The sequence below is a fragment of the Triturus cristatus genome, chromosome 10 (assembly GCF_964204655.1).
Source record: "Triturus cristatus chromosome 10, aTriCri1.1, whole genome shotgun sequence".
NCBI lineage: Eukaryota > Metazoa > Chordata > Amphibia > Caudata > Salamandridae > Triturus > Triturus cristatus.
In genome coordinates this window covers 504,202,278-504,222,603 of record NC_140593.1, presented here as the reverse complement: position 1 = coordinate 504,222,603, position 20,326 = coordinate 504,202,278, and the positions used below count along the sequence as shown (strand labels likewise).

The following is a 20,326-nucleotide window of genomic DNA, read 5'->3' as shown; positions in this document are numbered from 1 at the left end:
AGCAGTTAGCCCAAACAAAGGCAGTGGGGCCCCTCTTCACTCTCATACTGCCACTCCCTTAGCCCAATTATCTAGCCCCACCATTTTACCTCCAGCTTCAACTGTATCTGGCCTCTGCTATTAAGATGCAAACTGTCTGTATTAAACAGTAAGTAAAACTGGAGAGGACATCAGAAGTAACATGAATCAACCACCCCTCTCGAAGTTACCAGACATTCAGAGCAAGCCGGAACCCTACTCCCATTGTGAGTATTTCAAACTGGCAGCAAGTCAGGATCATAGTAATATTACAACTAAGGTTAAGTGAGATGTGCAGAAGGCCATAGGCCTACATTAAAAATATGTGCCCCAGACACTGAAAGCACGACAGATATCATCTTCCATTAATATAGAAAGGCTCGGAGGTGGGTAGCAGGCCAGTGGGTCAGAGGGCCAGCACCAAAAACTGACTGTTATTAGAAATGTGGGTCACAGACAAGAGCACAAGCCAGAATCTAACTGTCTTTAAAAGGGAGGGGCCTAGACTCTCAAAGCATGCAAGAACCACACTTTCATTAAATAAAAGGATCCATAAATTGCAGGACATTCAACACACGCTCATCTTTTAAAGTAGGGTCCCAGACATTGGTGGGAGGTGAGAATCCCAACTGCATTAACAGTGGCAGCCCAGACATAGCAGCATTAGACTGTTTTCATCCAGGTTTGAACAAATTCCCTGGTAGGCTTGCAAAGATGAACAACAGCTTTTAGTAAGAGACAGACTTTCTATATGCACTTAAGTGAAAACTAAAATATAAAATGTTGCTCTGCAGAGCATTCACAAAATAATGGCATGTGTCCTAGTAATAATCCACAAATGTAACTTCACTCTGTTCCAGAAGAGACACCTTTTTATGTGTAAAAGCTGATAGGTTGACATTTTCCTGGCATCTTTATTGAGAATGCAAAAGAGTGTGCCTGCCATCACAGACTAATAGGTGGTTATCACATGGCATTAACCTGAAATCTCTATCAATTTGGGAAACGCACGGTTTTAACCAATACGGAAGTCAAATGCATCCAACCCCTCAGCAATTGAAATACTTGAATGTCTGCAACAATAAAGTTCATAATGACATTGATGAGATGGAATGGGAAAAATGTGACCATCTGCAGCTGATATACTGATGTGCTGATGCACTTGGTAAACCCTACACAACACCCAATACTGAAAGAATTCAGCACATTAGCTATGTCACTGAAAAACAAACATATCTGGAGACTTTAAATAAGTTTGTTGGTGAAGCTTTTGGAGGGATACATAGCCTGCTGTACTTACTATTTCTTTGGCAATTGATAAAACAGCAATATCAAGGCTCCCTAACTTTGATCTTACTTAAGTAGCAATCTGTCTCAAAACTGAACATGGATTCTTCATGAATTTAGATCTGGTACACCCAGAAACCGGAGGCTAAACCCAGATTTCAAAGTTATACATTTAAGTACACTTTTACAAATATGGCACCATTCTTGATTCTTAAAAAATAACAATCAATTTGTGTTCACAGAATTATCGGAGATACTTTCCACTTCCGTTTTTTATGTCAAAGCCAAAACCAAAATAGCACATTGAGTGAAGTCTCCAATATGAACACTGAGGTCTGTGTTATCCTTGCAAAAACACTGCCATTCTCCTGGCAAATGGTAATTTGAAATCCACCTATGAAATAGCAGCCACAGCCTAGATCACTGTAGTTGATATATCTTCAAAATTGTCATGGGAAAAACAACAAACACAAAATGTGAATGTTACACTTAATCAAAATAGGGCAAGAATTAAAATTGCAATGCATCCACCCAGGAAACTGAAAACCCTAGACAAGACATTGAGAGCCACTTGCCCTGGGGAGGCCGCGCTAATCTAGGTGAATAATAGGATTTTCTTTCGGCATCCTGTGTGAAGTTCTTTTTCCAACCAGGTTCGCTCCTTACTCTAAAAGCCCCGGGCTCCCAATCCCTTCAACTGCTGCTTCAATTTTGAGTACATTGGAAAATGCATCTATTAAAAAAAGGCTGCATGAAAGTTCTGTTTAGTAGACACAATGGAGAAGAGGGGTGAGGCAGTCTCCTGTCCAACTGAAGCTCCCTCTCTCTGCCTTGTCCTAGTATCTATCATTCAGTATTTTTTCTTTGGAATGATAGATTCAGGGAACATCAGATATGCTCATGGGAAATGCATGCCAATTATGATTTGTGTTATGACCAGGTGTTGCAGGAGGTCAGGAGTGCTGTATCTCCTTTATTAGACATATGTCACTTGTCCTGGAGCTCTTTTTCAGCCTAACATCCTTTACCTCAACTCTAGGAATGGATACAAACGTAGACCTTTAGAGGACCCCAGTCAACTGTGGTCACTGCCTCTCCTGGGATTTTCAGACAACGTGACTCCTCAAACCAGTTGTGGCCTACCTGCCACAGCCACCTCCACCAAGGAAAGTTGTGGTGAGCCCTGCTTGAAGCAAGTGGTGCCCTTAGTGTGCTGCACTATCCTGACCTTGTCACTGAGCTTTTTATACACTTACATGAACCCCTTGATGTGAAAAAAGCCTCCGTCAAGTTGCTATCACCCTTGCCATTATGTTTACAAATTCTAAGCAGAACATTTGTAAAAGTAAAGCCATGACACAATAAAATAATATATTGAAACATAAGTTATTTTACTAAGCACAAGTGAAGAAAATGTTAGCTTTTTTAGATGTTTTCCACTACATAAATGTGGAGGTTGTGCAATAATTTTAAAATGCCAAAACTCACCAGCACTTAATAGAAGTAAAACAAGGTAACAAGAACACTAGAAAGCTGCTTAATCATTTCAGAATTCCAACTAGTGCCTTTTACATTTTCTGTATATAAAAGATGCTGTTCAGCGCAGCTGGCTAATACACCCTGTATATTCAGGCGATGGTGTTTAATTTAGTACATTAGATGGGAAAATATATTCTAATCTCAGAATCTGCATGTCTAATATCAAGCTTAATTTGTTTTTTATCAATGCAGAGAATTTGGTTAACTGAAATTGTTTACAGCTGTTTGAAATCGAAGGGAAACCCTAAGACACTTAGTGCCTCATTACGATGTCTGGCGTCCGCCCGACGCCGTAGCCGACTGGAACCACCCGACCATAGGTCAGCTATTCAGCTTGCACAATTTGGATGTGACCGCCCTAGGGTGGTTGGAAGCATCGACTTTACAACTGCAACTTGTGTGGCGGGTAGAAAGGACCCCCAGCTCCAGCTGCCACTGTAAAATGGATGTTTTGAACCATCCCTACACCGTGTTGCAAGCACCTCATGGTGCCTGCCACACAGTGCGGGGATATTTAGGGGGCACAGGCCCCATAGCGGAGGGCCAGGGGGGAACAGGGGCCCTGCTAGGGGCCCTCAAAGTCACTTTTCGATAGCCTTACCATGTCGGAATGGCCGACATGGAAAGGCTGTGGGAAAGTGACATTGTAATCCCGACGGCAGAGCCCAGGCTGGCTCCGCCGTCATTAATGGGAATACAACGCTGCACCTCTTCCGACGGGCTCAGTAAGCCCTTTGGAAGAGGAGCGGAATCCCCCCGCAGGTTTCCCTCCGTCCTCCGTCATTGTAATACGGTGATCAGAGGGAAACCCTCGATGTCGGGTGGAAAGCCTTCAACAGTCTGTCGGGTGGCTTTCTGCTCGACATCGAAATCGGGCCCTAGGCAGAGAATGTCGCAGGTGTTAAGCGAGATATTTTACATAAATAAGGACTATTATATTTGAGCACAAAACAAGTACAACCAGGGCATTAATATTTGCTTCTTTTATTAGTCACATTAAATGGCACCCAACATGTTTGCCAGCAGTAATGCACTATGGATACATTGGATATTGTGACCCCCATCTCTCCTAATGCCGTGATAATGGAGTTTTGTAACCTGTAAAAGGATTATTCCTCTCCAATCAGCGGGTGCTGGGATCTGTGTGTGCCAGGCAAACGTGTGTTAGTTAATCCTTGTTTCCATCTCACGGCAACTGAAGGCGCTCTATGAAATCCAAATGAAATAGCAGACTTTGAGTCTGCATAGACTGATTCAGACTCACAGATCCAGACATGAAACTCGAAAATTACGTGGTCGTACCACCTTTATTTGAGCCAAAATGAAAATGAAGGTTGCATATAAAATAAAATAAATGGGACTATGAAAAGAAAAAATTTCAAAACAAGAGGATGCTAAAGTTCTTAAGAGCAACAATTCAAGTGAATACATAATGTAAGCAGGTCACTTCTACATGCAGGCACTAGTTATGGGGGCAAAAGAAACTGGCATAAATTTATGTTGGGGTTTTATAAGGCAGATTTCCCAAAAAATTATAAAAATAGAGAATTATGTGTTTAGTGTGTGTTTGCACTCGTTTTGAACCTATTATTCCCTCATTGTGGCCAATGCGTACTTGATTTTACCACTATCTAAAGGCTTGAGGTATATGCAAGGGTACTATTAAAAAAATTAACATTTTTAAACTATGACCAGGCTCTAAATACCTATGATGGTGTTGGATACCACAGGTGACTACATACACAGTAGGAGAGACTACATCTGTGAGCTGTGCATGACTATTTATGCTATTAGAGAAACATATCTCCTTTGGGTCATTGAGATATAGCTGCCCAATGCTACATAAACTTTTAAAAAGCATTGATTATTTACAGAATATTTAGTTACTTTATTTTCTTTTGAACTGGGTGAAAGAACACTACAATAATTATTTACCAGTATAAACATGCTGTACCATGTGTGAGCTGTGTAGGACCATGTTCGGAATTACTATGTACACAACATTTTTAGTACTTCTTTCTGTACCGTCATGGGTGACAGATTACAACACTAATTCTTTACCTTCATAACTGCGCTGTATCATGTTCTGTAAGACCATGCATGGTATTACAGAAACATGCGTCCATTGATCCAGTGAGATGCGGCTCACCAGTGCTAGGCAGACACTTAAAATCATTGAGTATTTGCAGAACATTTAGTATTTATGTTATACGTCTGTAGACCATGTCATGTATGAATGTCATGCAAGAACTAGGAATGCAGGAGCGTTATCCTGCATTCAGAGTTCTAGGTATAGAGCTGGCATTCAAATGATGTCAGTTCAGTTGGGGTCTGACTGGCTGAGTGATAGTTATGCTCAAGTTGTACAGAAAGCTAAAGTAATAAAGCCTTCTTAAACTCACCTATGGCTGTTGTTTCACTGAAGTGAGGTGCAATAATTGGTGACGAGGAGCCAGCCAGTAACTCTGGCTCAATGTATAAAACAGTTCCTAAGGGGTTGTTTGAAAAACATAGGCCAGGCACCATTCTTTTACCCAAGAACATTAATCTATTATCTTCCGCCACAAGAGACAGAATACAGCACTAATTATTTATCCGCATAACTGCGCTATACCATGTGTGAGCTGGGAAAGACCATGTGTAGAATTAGAGAAACATTTGTTTATTGGGTCAGTGAGATTCAGCTCTCCAGGGCTAGCCAGGCATTTAAAGATAATTGGGTATTTACCCAACATTTAGTACTTCAATATCTTCCGCCATGGGTGACAGAATACTGCACTAATTGTATACTTGCATAACTGTGCTGTAGCATGTGTGAGCTGTGTAAGAACAGATACAGAATTACAGAAACAAATGTACATAGGGTCAGGGAGATATTTCTACCCAGTGTAAGGCAGGCATTAATGATTTACTTTTGTAGCTGCCAAGTTGCATGTGTGAGCTGTGTAAGACTATGTAAAGAATTCAACACAGGTATGCTCCTAAAGCCACTGAGATATGGCTGTTCAGTGATAGACAAACATTTATCAATCATTGGGTAATTACAGAACATTTAGAGCATCATTCTCTTCTGCCACAGTAAAAAGAATATTGCGTAATTGTTTTACTGTCATAACCACACAGTCACATGTGTGAGCTGTGTACCATTACATACAGAATTGCACACATATGTCTATTGAGTCAGTAAGGTACGACTGCCCAGTGCTAGACACACATTTAAAGATATTTACAGAATAGTTAGTGCTAAATTCTCTTCCGCCACTAATGTGAAAAAAGATTGTATTAATGCTTTACTGGAAAACCGGCTCCACACTGTTGCCCCTTCATCAAAATAGGAGGGTAAAGGTCTTCTGGATCGATCAAGATATCGACTCACTTTTATTGACTGGAATACACAAATTCCCAGATTTAATGAGGCAGATGGTCAACCTTACGCCAAACTAATAGTACTGCATGACACAGCAGCCAACCAATTATCCTAGTGGCAAATAGTAACTTTGACAAAAAAGAGTTTCAGTCTAACTTAATAGACACACGTCTCCAACTAAACATTTTTAAAGTCTGTAAAAGTAAATACAGAAAAGGCGCAATATGTCTGCAGAGATCACAAAGGAGACGGCAGAAAGAGCTTACAAAGTAAAAGACCTCATTTCAAACCTATTTTATTAAAAGTAATATCAAATATTCCATTCATGGTTGTGATTCTTTTTTACAAATTCCATTTTCTGCAAGCAAATATTGATATAAAGCGTACTATTCAATCTCCAAAATGAACAGCGACATGTCCCATTTGTTAGGAAATATAGCTTCCAACCTGCTACTGCTTCCAGAAATACCACATGCAGCTGGGAGCTCCGCATCATCTCACACATGAAAAGATTCAGCTCCCATAAAATATTCATTTTTGATAAGACTTGCACACTGCTGTCAGGCTCCGTCAAATCCATACTGAACATTAGCAAAGAATAGCTGAAAAGGGTTTGCCAGTTAAAATTCTTCTTTCACTACTATGTTTTCGTAAGTAAGATTAATATGCACTGCATTTGCATCCACTTCAATGATATCAAATTGCAATGATGGAAGGATATGCTCACCATTCAGAAAAACATGTGGTATGTATAGATGCTGCCATTCCTTTTTTACTGTGGCTGGTGTCATTTAGTATGGAAATTAAGTACAAAGAAAACTCCAATCACTCTGGTTATGGGAATGCAGTTGAAAAATGGCATCACAGGAACAACATACATCTAAATAAGGTGTTGGTGCAGAATAGCAACATATTGATAAATGCTTACAAATATGTCATTGTTGAATCCTAAAAAGTGATTGATCTTGCAGTTGCCTCACACACACGTGCACACACGCGCACACTCACACTGTTTCACATACATGTCACTTGGGGCCTGATTTAGAGTTTGGCGGAGGGGTTACTCTGCCCCAAATGTGACAGCTATACCGCCCACCATAATTCAAGTGCCATTGGATATAATGCACTTGTAATACTGTATACGGGATATCCGTCACGTTTGTGATGGTGTAACCCCCCCACGAACTCTAAATTAGGCCCTTAATGTTGATTAGTCAATCACATCATCGAAATGCTGATTTTAACTTGGACATATTTAGAATGCAATTGCTGGCTTCAGTACCACTGTCAAAATCTAAATGCCCACATATTACACTGAGTGTATGAACAATGTTGCAATTCGACACTCATAACATAAATCAATTCATAAGCTGCTCTAAGGCTGCATTCCCACAAACATCATCGGGACATCTTGGAAGATATTTGATAAAGGAGATAGGATGCTGTGCACAAATTAGATGCTAAAAACATCCAAATTATCCAGGTGTAGAACCAGAAGGAAATGATAAATTATTGGGAACACCTAACCAGAATTTCACATTTCCCTGTTACCTTCTCATTTCAAAAGAGATTCTCAGGTCCCACATGTAATCTCCAATTACTCTGTGCCCCTTGCTGCTTCCCTATAGTTTCTGTAACTCTGGATGTGGTGGTTTACGAGGCAAATTACCAGGGCATTCATAAAGAGGCCATTAATCCTCACTATTACATTTTTCTAGGTAAGTGTAATGACGCAGACATTCCTGGTAGCAAGTGGAGTACACAAACAATCTTGTGAAAGAATAATGATTTATCAGTAAAACATAATTCATCTTTAAATACTTGCCAAAGTGCTGATGGGAAGTTTCTGCATGGTGGATGGGGTAATTTTATTCTTATACAGATTCGGTGAACAACTACTGGTTTCTAGAAATCTCAATGACTTATTTGCAATCAGTGAGCAAGTGTGTTTTGTGACCAACTGTTTTCATTTTGCTGAAAGGAAGGCTGCATGATTAATTGCAGCATTTTTCAACACTATATTGATAGAGTCCAATGCATTCCTAGCAATCTGCACATTGATAATGAAGTTAGTCCAAAAACCGATTGACTATTTGGCACAAAATTCATCTCTCATCTTGAATAGACTGGGGCCGCATAATAAATGTGGTGCATTTTCCTTCATTGCGCTGGGTGCCCCCTCACCGCTATGAAGGAAAATGCACCGTATTATGATGAACACGCTGCCCTAAGGGCAGCCATGAATTGGCACTGCCAGAGGCAGCGCATTCAACTGAAAAACAGAGCGGCTGCTTTGCAACCGCTCCGTGTTTCCACAGTGCAGGCGAGCCTGCACTTTCAAAGAGGATTACAGATCACATTGCTGGCAGTTGCAGTGACTGCACATGCTGGGAAGGGGATGGACCCCCTTCCCCCTCCTCCAGAGGGCTGCTCTCAGGTGGAGCATGGACAGTGTGCCGCCATTTATTTGGCACACTGTCCATGCACCTCCTGAGTGCTTTTGTGCCACTGTAATACGGTGTGGGTGCAGAGGCAAAGGGATTGCCTCACTGCATGGGGCACATCCCCATACAAATGAGGGCACGTCCCCTGATGATAGTGCTGGCGCTTTATGTGCGCCCGTGCCATCGGTATTACAGAAGGGGCCGCAACAAATGTCTGCTGCCCCTTCTGTAATACCAAAGTGCACTGGGGCACTTTGTGTAATGTAGCCTCAGAATGGCATCAACATCTCAGTAGATGAATATGTAAAGTGCATCAAGGTAGAGGCATCTGACACCTACAACTAACTAACTCAAAAAGGGACTGTATCTTCAATGATTAAGGGTACATGATTCAGCACTGTTTTAGGACCCTCTATGTTCACGCTCAGCGCACTTTACAATCAGAGAATGTGTACATTGCAGTGTCAATACCTTTCTAAGTCATCTGGTCTGGTAAAAGTGGTCTTCTTCCTGGTGCTTAACCATGCACTATATGTGGATAACAGTGACCTCCAGGTCTCCTAGTCGCTTTTCTATCTTCATAGAATGTATAAAATCCTCAGGCCCCGTCTAGTAAATCACAAGCCCTGCCTAGGAAGTATAAGGCAGTCAATCTAGTGGGTGATTGAGTCACTTTATTACAGAGGTACAAGCAGGACCAGTCTTAACTTTGCATGAAGCATAGCAGATTTTATTTTTGAATGATTTGTTCAATCATTAAATGTATTCATTCTTTTAGACTTTTCCATGAAGAGTGGTATTCTCTCCCTCAGACCTAATCATTCTTAACAGTGATTCAAGCTAGAATTCCTATATTTGTCTACATTGACATGACACAAGATCAGAGTTTCAATAGATTTTACTGTCACTAACGAACTGTTGTGTTATTCATATTAGTAATTAATCTATGTGTATACTGCTGTTAGGAAACTTGCACTAGATATTTTAACATTATGTGTGCCAATGTTTAAATAATGATTGTGTATTAAGTATACAAGTATGTATTATAACTTGACGTGAGTTTGTATCTCTTCCCTTCCCAGTAGAGTTCAGCCATAAAAGTATGAAAGCATTGGCAATACCAATAGTGTGCTTGAACCTTCTGTGTTTAGCAATGTTTTTATCTCCTAGGTATCTATCTTGGACGCTCATGCATCTGCAAAGGCAGTCTTTCAAAATAGTTTCTTAAAGCATAACAAAATTCATTCTAAGTTGCCTGCTCAGCATACAGGTGGCCTTTTTGGAATGGTTAAAAAATTTTTAAATGTTTTAAAAATGCCCACCCAGTGAGACTCAAGGCGGGACAAGAGGGCAAGTGGGCATGGGGGGTTGTTCTTTTTTCTAAAGAGAGGGGGCTGGTGAGAGGGGAAGGGTATGCAGTGGGCGATAGAGAGGGAACACAAATACTCCCTCATATGCACCACAATGCAAGGTGTGTCATTAGGTTTGGGAGAATACATGCCTTCCACTCAAAATATATATTTGCAGTGGTTAACATAAGTGCTTTAGAACTTACGGCATGGGACCAAACTTCCAGTTCTGCGTATTATTGCAATATTTATTTTGATGTTCAGAATCATGCTGATTCAAAAATAAAAATATGACCATAAATGGCAGCAATTTTGGTGTGGTACGAAACAACAGACCCAAACATGAAGAAAGCAAAATTCACGATGAGCTTTAGACCGCAATTACACAAGTACAATAGTTGGTACTAAAATCAAGTATGAGATAAACATGTTCGTGCAGTAGATAAACTCTTTCAAATAGACTAGTATTCATGAGTAATGTATACACACTTCCTGGTTGAGATTTACAGTATGGACATAAGTCACCTATCTAAGCAGCAATCTATCTGGTTCATATAGCGCAAACCATAAGCTCGTGTAGGGTCATGGAAGGAACATTTCAATGGGCGTATATACCATGCACCTTCACGTCTGAAGTTAAACAGGAAGTGCCACCTTTCTTTCTGCTTCACTCCCTATGTAGATCTTTCATATATAGTTTTCCTGGGTTTGTAAAACATGCAGCACATATTACCCTGGAAACGCCATGTACGCAGTCTGTCGCATGCCTGATGATTTTGTGAAAACTTGCCCTTTCCTAGTTGTTGTTGTATAATTGGAGCCCATTACAGGGAGAAAGCATAATCTCTTCAAACAATGACTTAACACACTGCAGGATCTACTCTCTATTGAGAGCTTGAAGGGCCTGGATGCACTTTGATCATACAGCCTGCCCTTGGGCAGCCTTCAGCTGATAAAATGTATAAATGGTTAAATATCAGCATACTTAGGTAGACAAAAAACATTATAGCTGCATTTCTGTTCGACATCTAAAATAGCAGCTTCATTAAAACTAGAACAAAATGATAAACTCTTCATCCATAGATGAAGCATAAAAGACAACAATCTTATTTTCATACATTATGCACACAGACAAATCGCTGAGTGGAAAAGTGGTCCATAAAACTGTGCTCATCTAGTCAGAATCATCAGTGCCCGTATATGTTTGTTCTGGATTCAGGACCCTGAATGGGTTGTACATTTCCTCATTCTACAAATTTGCTGAAATCACTGTTCCTATTGTTTGTTGTATAGGCATACCTCCTTCATATTTCATTTGTCAACAGAATAGAATATGACTTTCACTTTTTAGTTTTCTGTCATTTGAACCATATCTAGAAGGTTTTTATGCAAAGTCCAGATCCTCGTTCTTTTGAAGTCGTGCCTCTAATTTTTAAACATAGACATTGCTAACGTTTAGTGTGGGTGATTGCATGGCTCAAAGCAATGCAAAACATTGCATCAATTTACTTACCATTAAAAAGGTAAGTAGGCGAAAGTTCAAAATTGTGCAGCACTGTGCATGAACCCACAAAGCACAAGGTAAGTCTAGGCCATAGTGTTCCACATTTGGATTGATTGCCTTAAAACTATTTTTCTTCCCTTAAAATAGCGTTGATGATCTCAAAGACAGGAAGACCTGCTTTGCTGTTAAAATTCCCTGGCTGACAACTGCTCTCTGTAGATCCAAACATGGTTGAAATTAAGCAAAGACAAGATTATATGGTATCCTAGGGCAATGCCATCAGAAGGGGTGCTGGCTGCCACTACAAGCGGTTACAAGGGTTTGCTTGCATAATTAGGTCAATAAACAGCCTTGCCCTGACTCTGGACCAAGTTGCTTTTAGGTAAAACTAATGTATGAGAATTTGTTTATACGAAGGTCATCTGAGTCTTAATGGTATGTTGATAGTGCACTAACAATCACTACTTCACAATATATAACATGACTCAAGGGATTCAATTTGTGTTTAGACAAACTATTAGGTTAAATAAGTTACTACAGTATTGGTGTGAATACAACTCTCTGAGCTGTCCTTCTACCAGCTTAGGGGATTAAATGACTGGGGTCTAAAGTGAAACTGCAGTGTGCAGTGGGTCCCAAAACAATGGGCCTGTGCACACTTTGCATGTGGAGAAACTCATCTGCACCCAGACACCCTGACAGTGGGGTATTTAGGGAGTCAAATGGTAATTTGGAGGATCAGTGGCATATTTCAAGATATTGACTACCCTTATGAATGTGCAAGTACAACAAAAGTGCAGGACTGTTCACCTGAATAATAGCTAGAGTGGTACTGTGTGTTTGAATTTGCCAGTGTCATAGCTCTAAGCAGCAACACGCAAATATAAAAAGATGGAAAAATAACGGTAAAGAAGGAAAAGAAGCCCCGAAGAATAGTGCTATCACTGGAGCTGCGTGTCTTAACATCACAATTACTTCAATTACAGTTATAGCTTTCATCCATTAATAGCAATATGTTGTATATTAACGCAATACATTTTACCTTAGGGAGGATTGAGCTACTATGTGCAGAAAATTATACTCCAACATCACCTGTGCTTCTTTATACTGTTATTGCTTGTTTTCAATTTTATTTTTTTAAAGAAAAAGAAGAATCCTCCTACAATATAAAATGTTTGACCAAACATAGCTTCATCCTTCCACACGAGAGTAATTTGACTCCCTTCACTTACGGGGAACATTTAATGAAAACTAAAACAGAATTGTCAATTTACTAGTTTTGATTGGATAGAAAATGTTTTGGATCGGAAGAGCAGATACATTTTAAGGTGTGCCATAAATCCCAAGTAAACCTATGTTTATAATGGATTTTACAACTCTGAAAAAGAAACATAAAATGGATTATACGACTACATATGGATAATAACAAGCTGATGAGGGTCTGTCCACCTTCAGCTACGTACCATTGGCATAATACTACAGACAGGAATATTTTAACGATGCTTTCCATTAAAAAAACACCTAGGAAACCAAACAGCTAAATGGCTTTTTTGTCTTTGACTAGTACCTGTTGCATTATTTCACATGCAGTCATTTAAAGGAAATTAAAATCATCTACAGAGGAGGACTAAACATCAATTATACTAGTTAAAAAGATCAATACATTATTAGACATTCACAATGTGGTGCTGAAAGGCTTGTTATTCTTAATATTTAAAATTTTTGGGGGGGCGTGGCTTAGCTGGCTGTGAAATGGGCGCACTTTGAGTGGGCTCCGCCAGCCAAGCTGATTGTCCGAAATGATCCTGCGGACTGGAGGCTCCTTGTCCCCCTCTTACCAGCGCTGTGAGGTGCTCGTAGTCTGGTGACTCGCACACTGGTGAGATTTCCCCGGGCTCTGTGTTTTTGCAGAGGAAAACCTCTTTGGACATAGCGGAGGTACTGAGGCAACATGGTGGCCCCTGCGAGCTAGCTGAGTGCAGGATATCGCTGAGAGGCGCACCTGCTTAGCTGGACGACGCTGCGGTTGCGGAGAGTAGCTGGAACCTGCGCCGTGACTGAGAGGTGGAACCGTGCAGGACACTGCGGTGCATTGTGAGGCCCAAGTAAGTGGCGTGGCGTGGTGTGGTTCATTGCGGCTTGTTGCTGCGGGGGACTGAGGGCGGAGTGGGGGCGCTGCACCGCGGTAGCTGTGTGGATGAGGCCCGGTGTGGGGGAGCTCTCCTACCAGCGGCTGGAGTGTCTGTGAGGGGCCCGCGACGGGAGCGTCGTGGTCCCGTCCAAAGTGCTTCTGCTGTGTGTGCCACCCAGTGAAGGGCCCCAGAGAGGCTGACACGGCCCGTGCCCTAACTTGTGTGTGGCTGCTGGCGTGGTGATGAGACACTGAGGGTAAAGGCGGGGGCCCACACTTCAACTTGCTTGGTGCTCTGTGGGCCTTCCCTCAATTCCACATGTATCTCTGGCCCTGTGTGGCCTTAACAACATGAACTCTGCGTGGAGGCGGGTAACTGCCGATCTGCCCTGCCTCCAGCGATCTCCCTTGCTTTGCGGCCAAGCTACCCACACGGAGGGCCTGCAGCGTAAACCACTGATTGCGGCCCACGCACTGGCGAGTCATCTGGCTGTGCAGGACGACCTGGGGCAGAAGTGGGTAGTGCCTGTGTGGGGGAGCAAATACCCACTACTCGCTCCTGAACACTTGCTGCACAGTGCGTGCTGGCTCATGTGCAGAAGCTCAGTTACTGCTTGCATGGTAGGCAGTGAGCAATCACTGCAGCCAACGAGAGCCACGGGTCACTGTGGGAAGGGCACATTGTCCACAGTGCCAGCATACGCTTGGTGGCCCAGTGGTGCTTAAACCCTCCCCCCCCAGCACGAGGGACCAACAACCGGCTCCAGTCCAGAGTCTTTGGGTGCCAACTTGACCTAATTTTCTGCCTCCCCCACTGGGAAGTTCAACATGGGTAAGGCGGATGCTAAGCAGACTAAGCTCACCTTTGACAATAGGCGACAGAAAAAACAGGGAGAGCCCGCCCAAGAAGCGGAGGAGCAATCCACTCAGATGGACGCTACCGCAATGCGCGACGACGATTTGAAGGCACTCCTGATGGAAGTTAAATCTAACCTCAACACCATTAACCATAAACTGGATCAGCTGACTGCTTGCCTTGACCAGGTATAGGCCAGAGTTGACACGCAAATCACGCAGCTTGAGGCGCGAGTGTCTGAGGTAGAAGACTCGTGGTAATGGACAAGCAACAATTGCGCAAGATGAATAAGGTGTTGGAACTGATCCGGGCGAAGAATGAGAATTTGGAGGCACGCTCCAGGACGGGCAACATCCGCATCACAGGTTTGCCCGAATCACCAATACTGTGAAGAATGGAAGACTGTGTGGAAACCTTGCTGCAGGACCTCTTTGGAAATGTGCTCTCCTCAGTGTTCATAGTAGCGCATGCACACAGATCGCTGGGTCCACTCCCCCCGCCAGGGGCAACCGCTCGCCCGATCATAGCCAAGCTGTTAAATTACTGTGACCATGATCCTGTGCTGCAGGCAGCGCGGGAGATGGGCGAAATGAGGCACCAAGGGAACCTACTATCCCGATTTCACCCTGGCGGTACAGGCTGCCTGTCAATAGTTCCTCCCATCAAAACGACTCCTTCAGAAACAAGAAGTGCAGTACGCTCTGCTCTATCCCGCCAAGTTAAAGATACAGAGAGGCACTAAAAACCCAGATTTTCAGTGACCCTAAGGCTACACTGTCCTTCGCTAAGAAGCTAGAGACACATAAGCGGAACTCCTCCAAGAACCTTGAGTCTGGAGACAAAGGAACAAGAGTGATAATGACTGATTAGATTGCAGGGCTGTGCGCTTTGGCTCTATATCATGGCACAGCCTAGTTCACCGAGCTGCTAGTGTTACGATGCCTCAGGTCTGCGGATGATGTCTCCTACGAGAGGCCTGGTTTTTTTATTGTTCTGTTTCATTTCTGGCATACTGTTGCAATGTTCACTCTGTAATGCATTGTTTCCCATGGCACTTGCTTCAGACACCTCTACTACAGTCCACTGGCAATCCATTACCCACATATTCCGCGTTCCCATATGAGACACTGCATTCTGGACCTGGAACATTAGGGGTCTAAACAACCATCGCAAGGCACGCCTCATGCACGCACAGCTTATTACACACCACGTGGACGTCTGTTTCCTTCAGGAGATGCACCTCCTTCCTGCTACAGCTACCTGGCTGCTGTCCCGGCACTGGGGGGAATCGTACACCTCCTTCTATTCTAACTACTCCCGTGGCATCTCTATTCTTTTCCGGAGAGGCCTCCCCTGGCCCAACACTCACTCCTTCATTGATCCGGAGGGTAGATATGTTATCCTCACTGGTACCCTGTACAATCAGCCATTGATATTAGCGGCAATATACGGCCCCACCTCGGACGACCCTGACTTTTTCACATTAATCTGGCAGCTCATTTCCTCGCTAGGACCCCATTCTCTGATCTGGGGAGGAGACTTCAACATAGATCCCATGCAGGCGCTAGACCGTTCTGGAGAGCACCCTCAGGCCACCTCCCTTTTCCACTCTATTTTGGTGGACAACTCCCTGTTGGATGCGTGGCGATATGCGCACCCTGACAGGCGTGAGGGAACCTGCATCACAGGTTCCCCGGGCTCCTGGTCCCGCCTCGATCTTTGGATTACTACTTGCAACATCACTTCATGGACCACTTCTGTGGACGGCATTGCCCGCACTCTTTCTGATCACACTCCGGTTCACATGTGCCTGCAATTCCCGCTCACGCTGCGCCGTATGTTCGCTTGGCGATTACAGCCTAATGCTCTTCAAGATGCTGCTTTCTGCGAAGAAATTTGCGGTGCCATTGTCACCTACTTTGAACACAACGTTGGATCCGTAGATTCGCCTTCAACCCTCTGGGGGGGTTTTAAGGTGGTGATTCGGGGGAGTGCATCACCAAACAATCTGGAGTATTGCGGTCCATCAGGGGCACCCTTGAAAGTCTGGAGAATGATATCAAGGCTCTAAACCTTCAACAATCTCAGGATATCTGCCCTGCCACTCTCGCGTCGGTCAGAGCCAAACTTACTGAATTCCACGAAGAGGCGGATAAGGAGATTGCATTTCTGGGTCGAGAGGCGTGTGCCCGTTGATACGGTGAGAGCGACCGCCCTGGCAAAACCCTTGCGAATCTCCTCCGGCTACCACACACCTCTTCCTATATTGCACCATTGCATGATGAGACCACCGGTCGAACAACCTCTCCTACAGAAATCACAGCCAGAATCTCTGCCTTTTATTCTCAGCTGTACACTGCCAGGGAGGCAGCTCCTCGCGAGGTCATGGATCAATATTTTGATTCCATCGAACTGTTGTGGCTCAGTAATAATCACCAGGACTAACTGGATGAACCGTTCACCCAGGAGGAGATCTCCATTGTCATTGCAGGACTCCCGGCTGACAAGGCTCCGGGTTCCGACGGGCTCGCCCCTGCATTTTATAAACAATACGCGCTCCTTCTTGTACCACATTTCTCTGCAATGTACAACGGCTCTCTCGATAGGGGCAGTTTCCCTCAGTCTCTCTGCGAGGATTTGCTCACCCTTCTCCTGAAACCGGACAAGCCTCCCGAGAGCTGCGAATCCTATCGCCCATTGTCCCTCATTAACACGGACAATAAAATCTACGCTAAACTGTTGGCCAGCCGTCTCTTCCTACTCATGTCATTGATAGCTCGCCCCAACGAGTCCGGCTTTATCCCGGGGCACTCCACTTCTCACAACCTACGCACTATCTTTTCAGTCCTTCACCTTATTAATCACACACTACCAGCCGTGGCTGCCCTGTTGGACGCCACTAAAGTCTTCGATACTCTGGAGTGGCCCTTCCTTTTTTACCTTCTCCCTAGATTGGGTATCAGCCTAAATTTTGTACGTAAAATACAATTGTTGTATAGGCTGCCCACAGCACACATCCGGATAAATGGGCAGGTTTCCAACCCTATTACCATCTCAAGGGGTACCAGGCAGGGCTGTCCCCTCTCCCCTCATGCTTTTCACCATTGCTATGGAGCCCCTGGCGGGGCGTTTACGCCAACATCACACCCACCGGGGCATCGGTTTCTCGGTGCGCACTCTCGTTACTTCAATGTACGCTGACGATGTCACAATGTACATCCGCGAACCTCGGGAGAATCTTGCACCCATGACCAGAGAGGTGGTGCGTTTCGGTTGCCTTTCTGGAGTCCAGGTCAATTTGAGTAAGTTGGTCCTTTTTCCTCTCACGATGCCACACAGACCTTCACCCCTGACTATCCTTTTGTTTGGGTATCAGGCCCAACCAGATACCTCGGTATGGGACGTGGACGATCTCTGGAAGTCCAATTTTGGCAGGGCCATGGACTGGCTGGAAACAAAGATCCACGTGTGGCAAAAACTCCCCTGGTCATTAGCTGGGTGCATTGCCATTGCTAAAAATGGTGGTACTCCAGAAATTCCTATACCTCTTTTTAAATATTCCTATCCCTCTTACGTCGCAATTTTTTCAAAATCTTTGCTGAAATATTATCACTTTGATCTGGGCCGTACGCCAACCCAGAATCTCTTGTGATATCCTAACACTACCACTGGCGCGAGGCGGCACGGGGGCCCCAGACTTCAAACTCTATGCACTGAGCATGCAAGTCAGCTGTCTTCATTTTTGGCTCCATCCTACGCCTTTCCAGCCTCATGTTGCAGTGGAGGCAGACCTTGCCACCCCATGGCCACTACAGACTGCACTATTTCTCCCGCCCAAACCTCCCTGTGGCGAGATTGACGCAGTTGAATGCTTGCGTTGGGCCTGGAATAAATTGCAGTCTTATGCTGTTAAATCCTTGCAAACTTTGTACATAGGATATGTTAAGATGTGACACACTTTCCATACACACCTTACACCAGGCACGCGGCTTCCTGACCACAGCCTGCCCAAAGCTCAGATAATGTTTGGAGACCTGGGGAAGGGCGGCATCTCCCGTATTTATCGTACACTGATCAACAATACCCCTATTTCCTTAGACCAACTGCGGGATCAGTGGGAGGACTGGGTTGGCCCCTTGGAGGAGGAGGACTGGTGTGACGCCCTTATGGCTCCTAGAACAGCCACCGCATCCGCTAGGCTGCATCTGGTACAGCTCTATTACTCGCACACCGCATATCTCACCCCAGTGTGCCTCCATCGGGCAGGGTTTAGTCCGACCACAGCCTGCACTGGGTGTGGTCACAACCCGGTCGACTTCCTTCACATGGTGTGGGCCTGTCCCCGCCTGGCGCGGTTCTGGAAGGAAATTGAGGAAGGGCTCACCAAAATCTTGGGGTGGGAGGTCCCCCACGACCCAAAACACATGATCCTGGGCATCACTGATGGGTTGAATGGGTCTCGGAATGAGAAGGTGTTTTTAACTACAGCTATGGCGGTCGCCAAACGAGACATCGCAGCCTCATGGAAACGCCCTGAACCCCCGAGTGTCGGGCGATGGCGGACTGGGGTGGACAGGTGCGCCACACAGGAGAAAGTCATGTATGAAGCTCGTGGGTGTCCCAAAAATATTGCAGAGTCTGGGGGAAATGGTTGGGGGGGGTGGTGTAGTCATAAAGGGGATTGTTTAATTTCAAGTAATTGTGCTTTAATAGTGTCTGTAAAATGGGCTGCGCAAATTCCTATATGTAATCCTGGATTTTCATGGGGTAGTGCTGAATGGCTGGTGTGTTTTTTCTGTAAATCAATAAAAATGTGTTTATCAAAAAAAACAACATTGTGACACACTTTGCAAATAGTTGTTTAAAGTATTCAGGAGTTTCTGATACTTCTTCTGTGAGTGTTTGCAGAGATTACTTGCAAGGACATCCCATATGATATTAAGGGGCCGATAACGATCTCATCCAGAAAGCATTCCTACCGAATCGGTCCTGGAATGCTTTCTGGGTGACTCAGATCGGGTGAGTCCGACCGAGCGATTTGGATGTATCCTGATGCTTCTGGATACGATTCGGGTGACTTCCATTGACAAAAGGGGTGGCTGGGGAAAATCGTGCTCCCTGTAGGGGGCACCCCTTGGTGGCTGTCACACTGCGCATGGTTGGAAAGGAGGGTCCCTTGGGTACCCCCATGGACCTGATTCGGAGGGGGCCTGTTACGGGCCCCCAAAGACAGATTCTGGCAGCCTATTCGTTCCAGAGAAACTGATTCGGAACAGCTGTCCGAATCAGCCATCGTAATCGCTTGCTCGGAAACCGAGTCCATAGAGCTGTACGATTTGGCTCCGAAAGACGGGACCTTTCAGAATGTCTTTCAGAACTGACTCGGACAGCCATAACGGGTTACGGGCATCGTAATAGGTCGTTGGGAAAAGTGTACGATTCGGTCGGAAACAAGGGTTCCGAATCGGATTCGGCAAACCAGAATCTGATTCAGAGCCCTTCCAAACGGCATCATAATCCACCCCTCAGAGTTGAAATGTAATGCCCCTCCGCACCTCAGCAGATATATGCATGTATGTACTATAGTGTCCAAAAGATGTGATATTAGTGTTGCTATCTAAACTTGATATTCATATGCTTTCTAATCCTTGGTGAGCTATCAAAAGCTGATTCAAATATTAACCAACCCACTCTTTCAGAGTTAACACTATGAAATGAGAAAGGATTGAACATTGAGGCAACATACGTTTGCCAAGTTGACTTCACATTGTAAACCTAATTTTGAGAATACGCTCCAAATGATTAACTTTCAAAATAAATCATTATAATTG

At 44.1% G+C, this 20,326-nt stretch overlaps 1 protein-coding gene across 1 annotated transcript in view; it reads right to left on the bottom strand.

Moving 5' to 3' along the window:
• The window catches only part of PTPRN2 (protein tyrosine phosphatase receptor type N2), a 2,166,812-nt gene that overhangs the window by 123,251 nt on the left and 2,023,235 nt on the right, over positions 1–20,326 (bottom strand). The window lies entirely within an intron of this gene.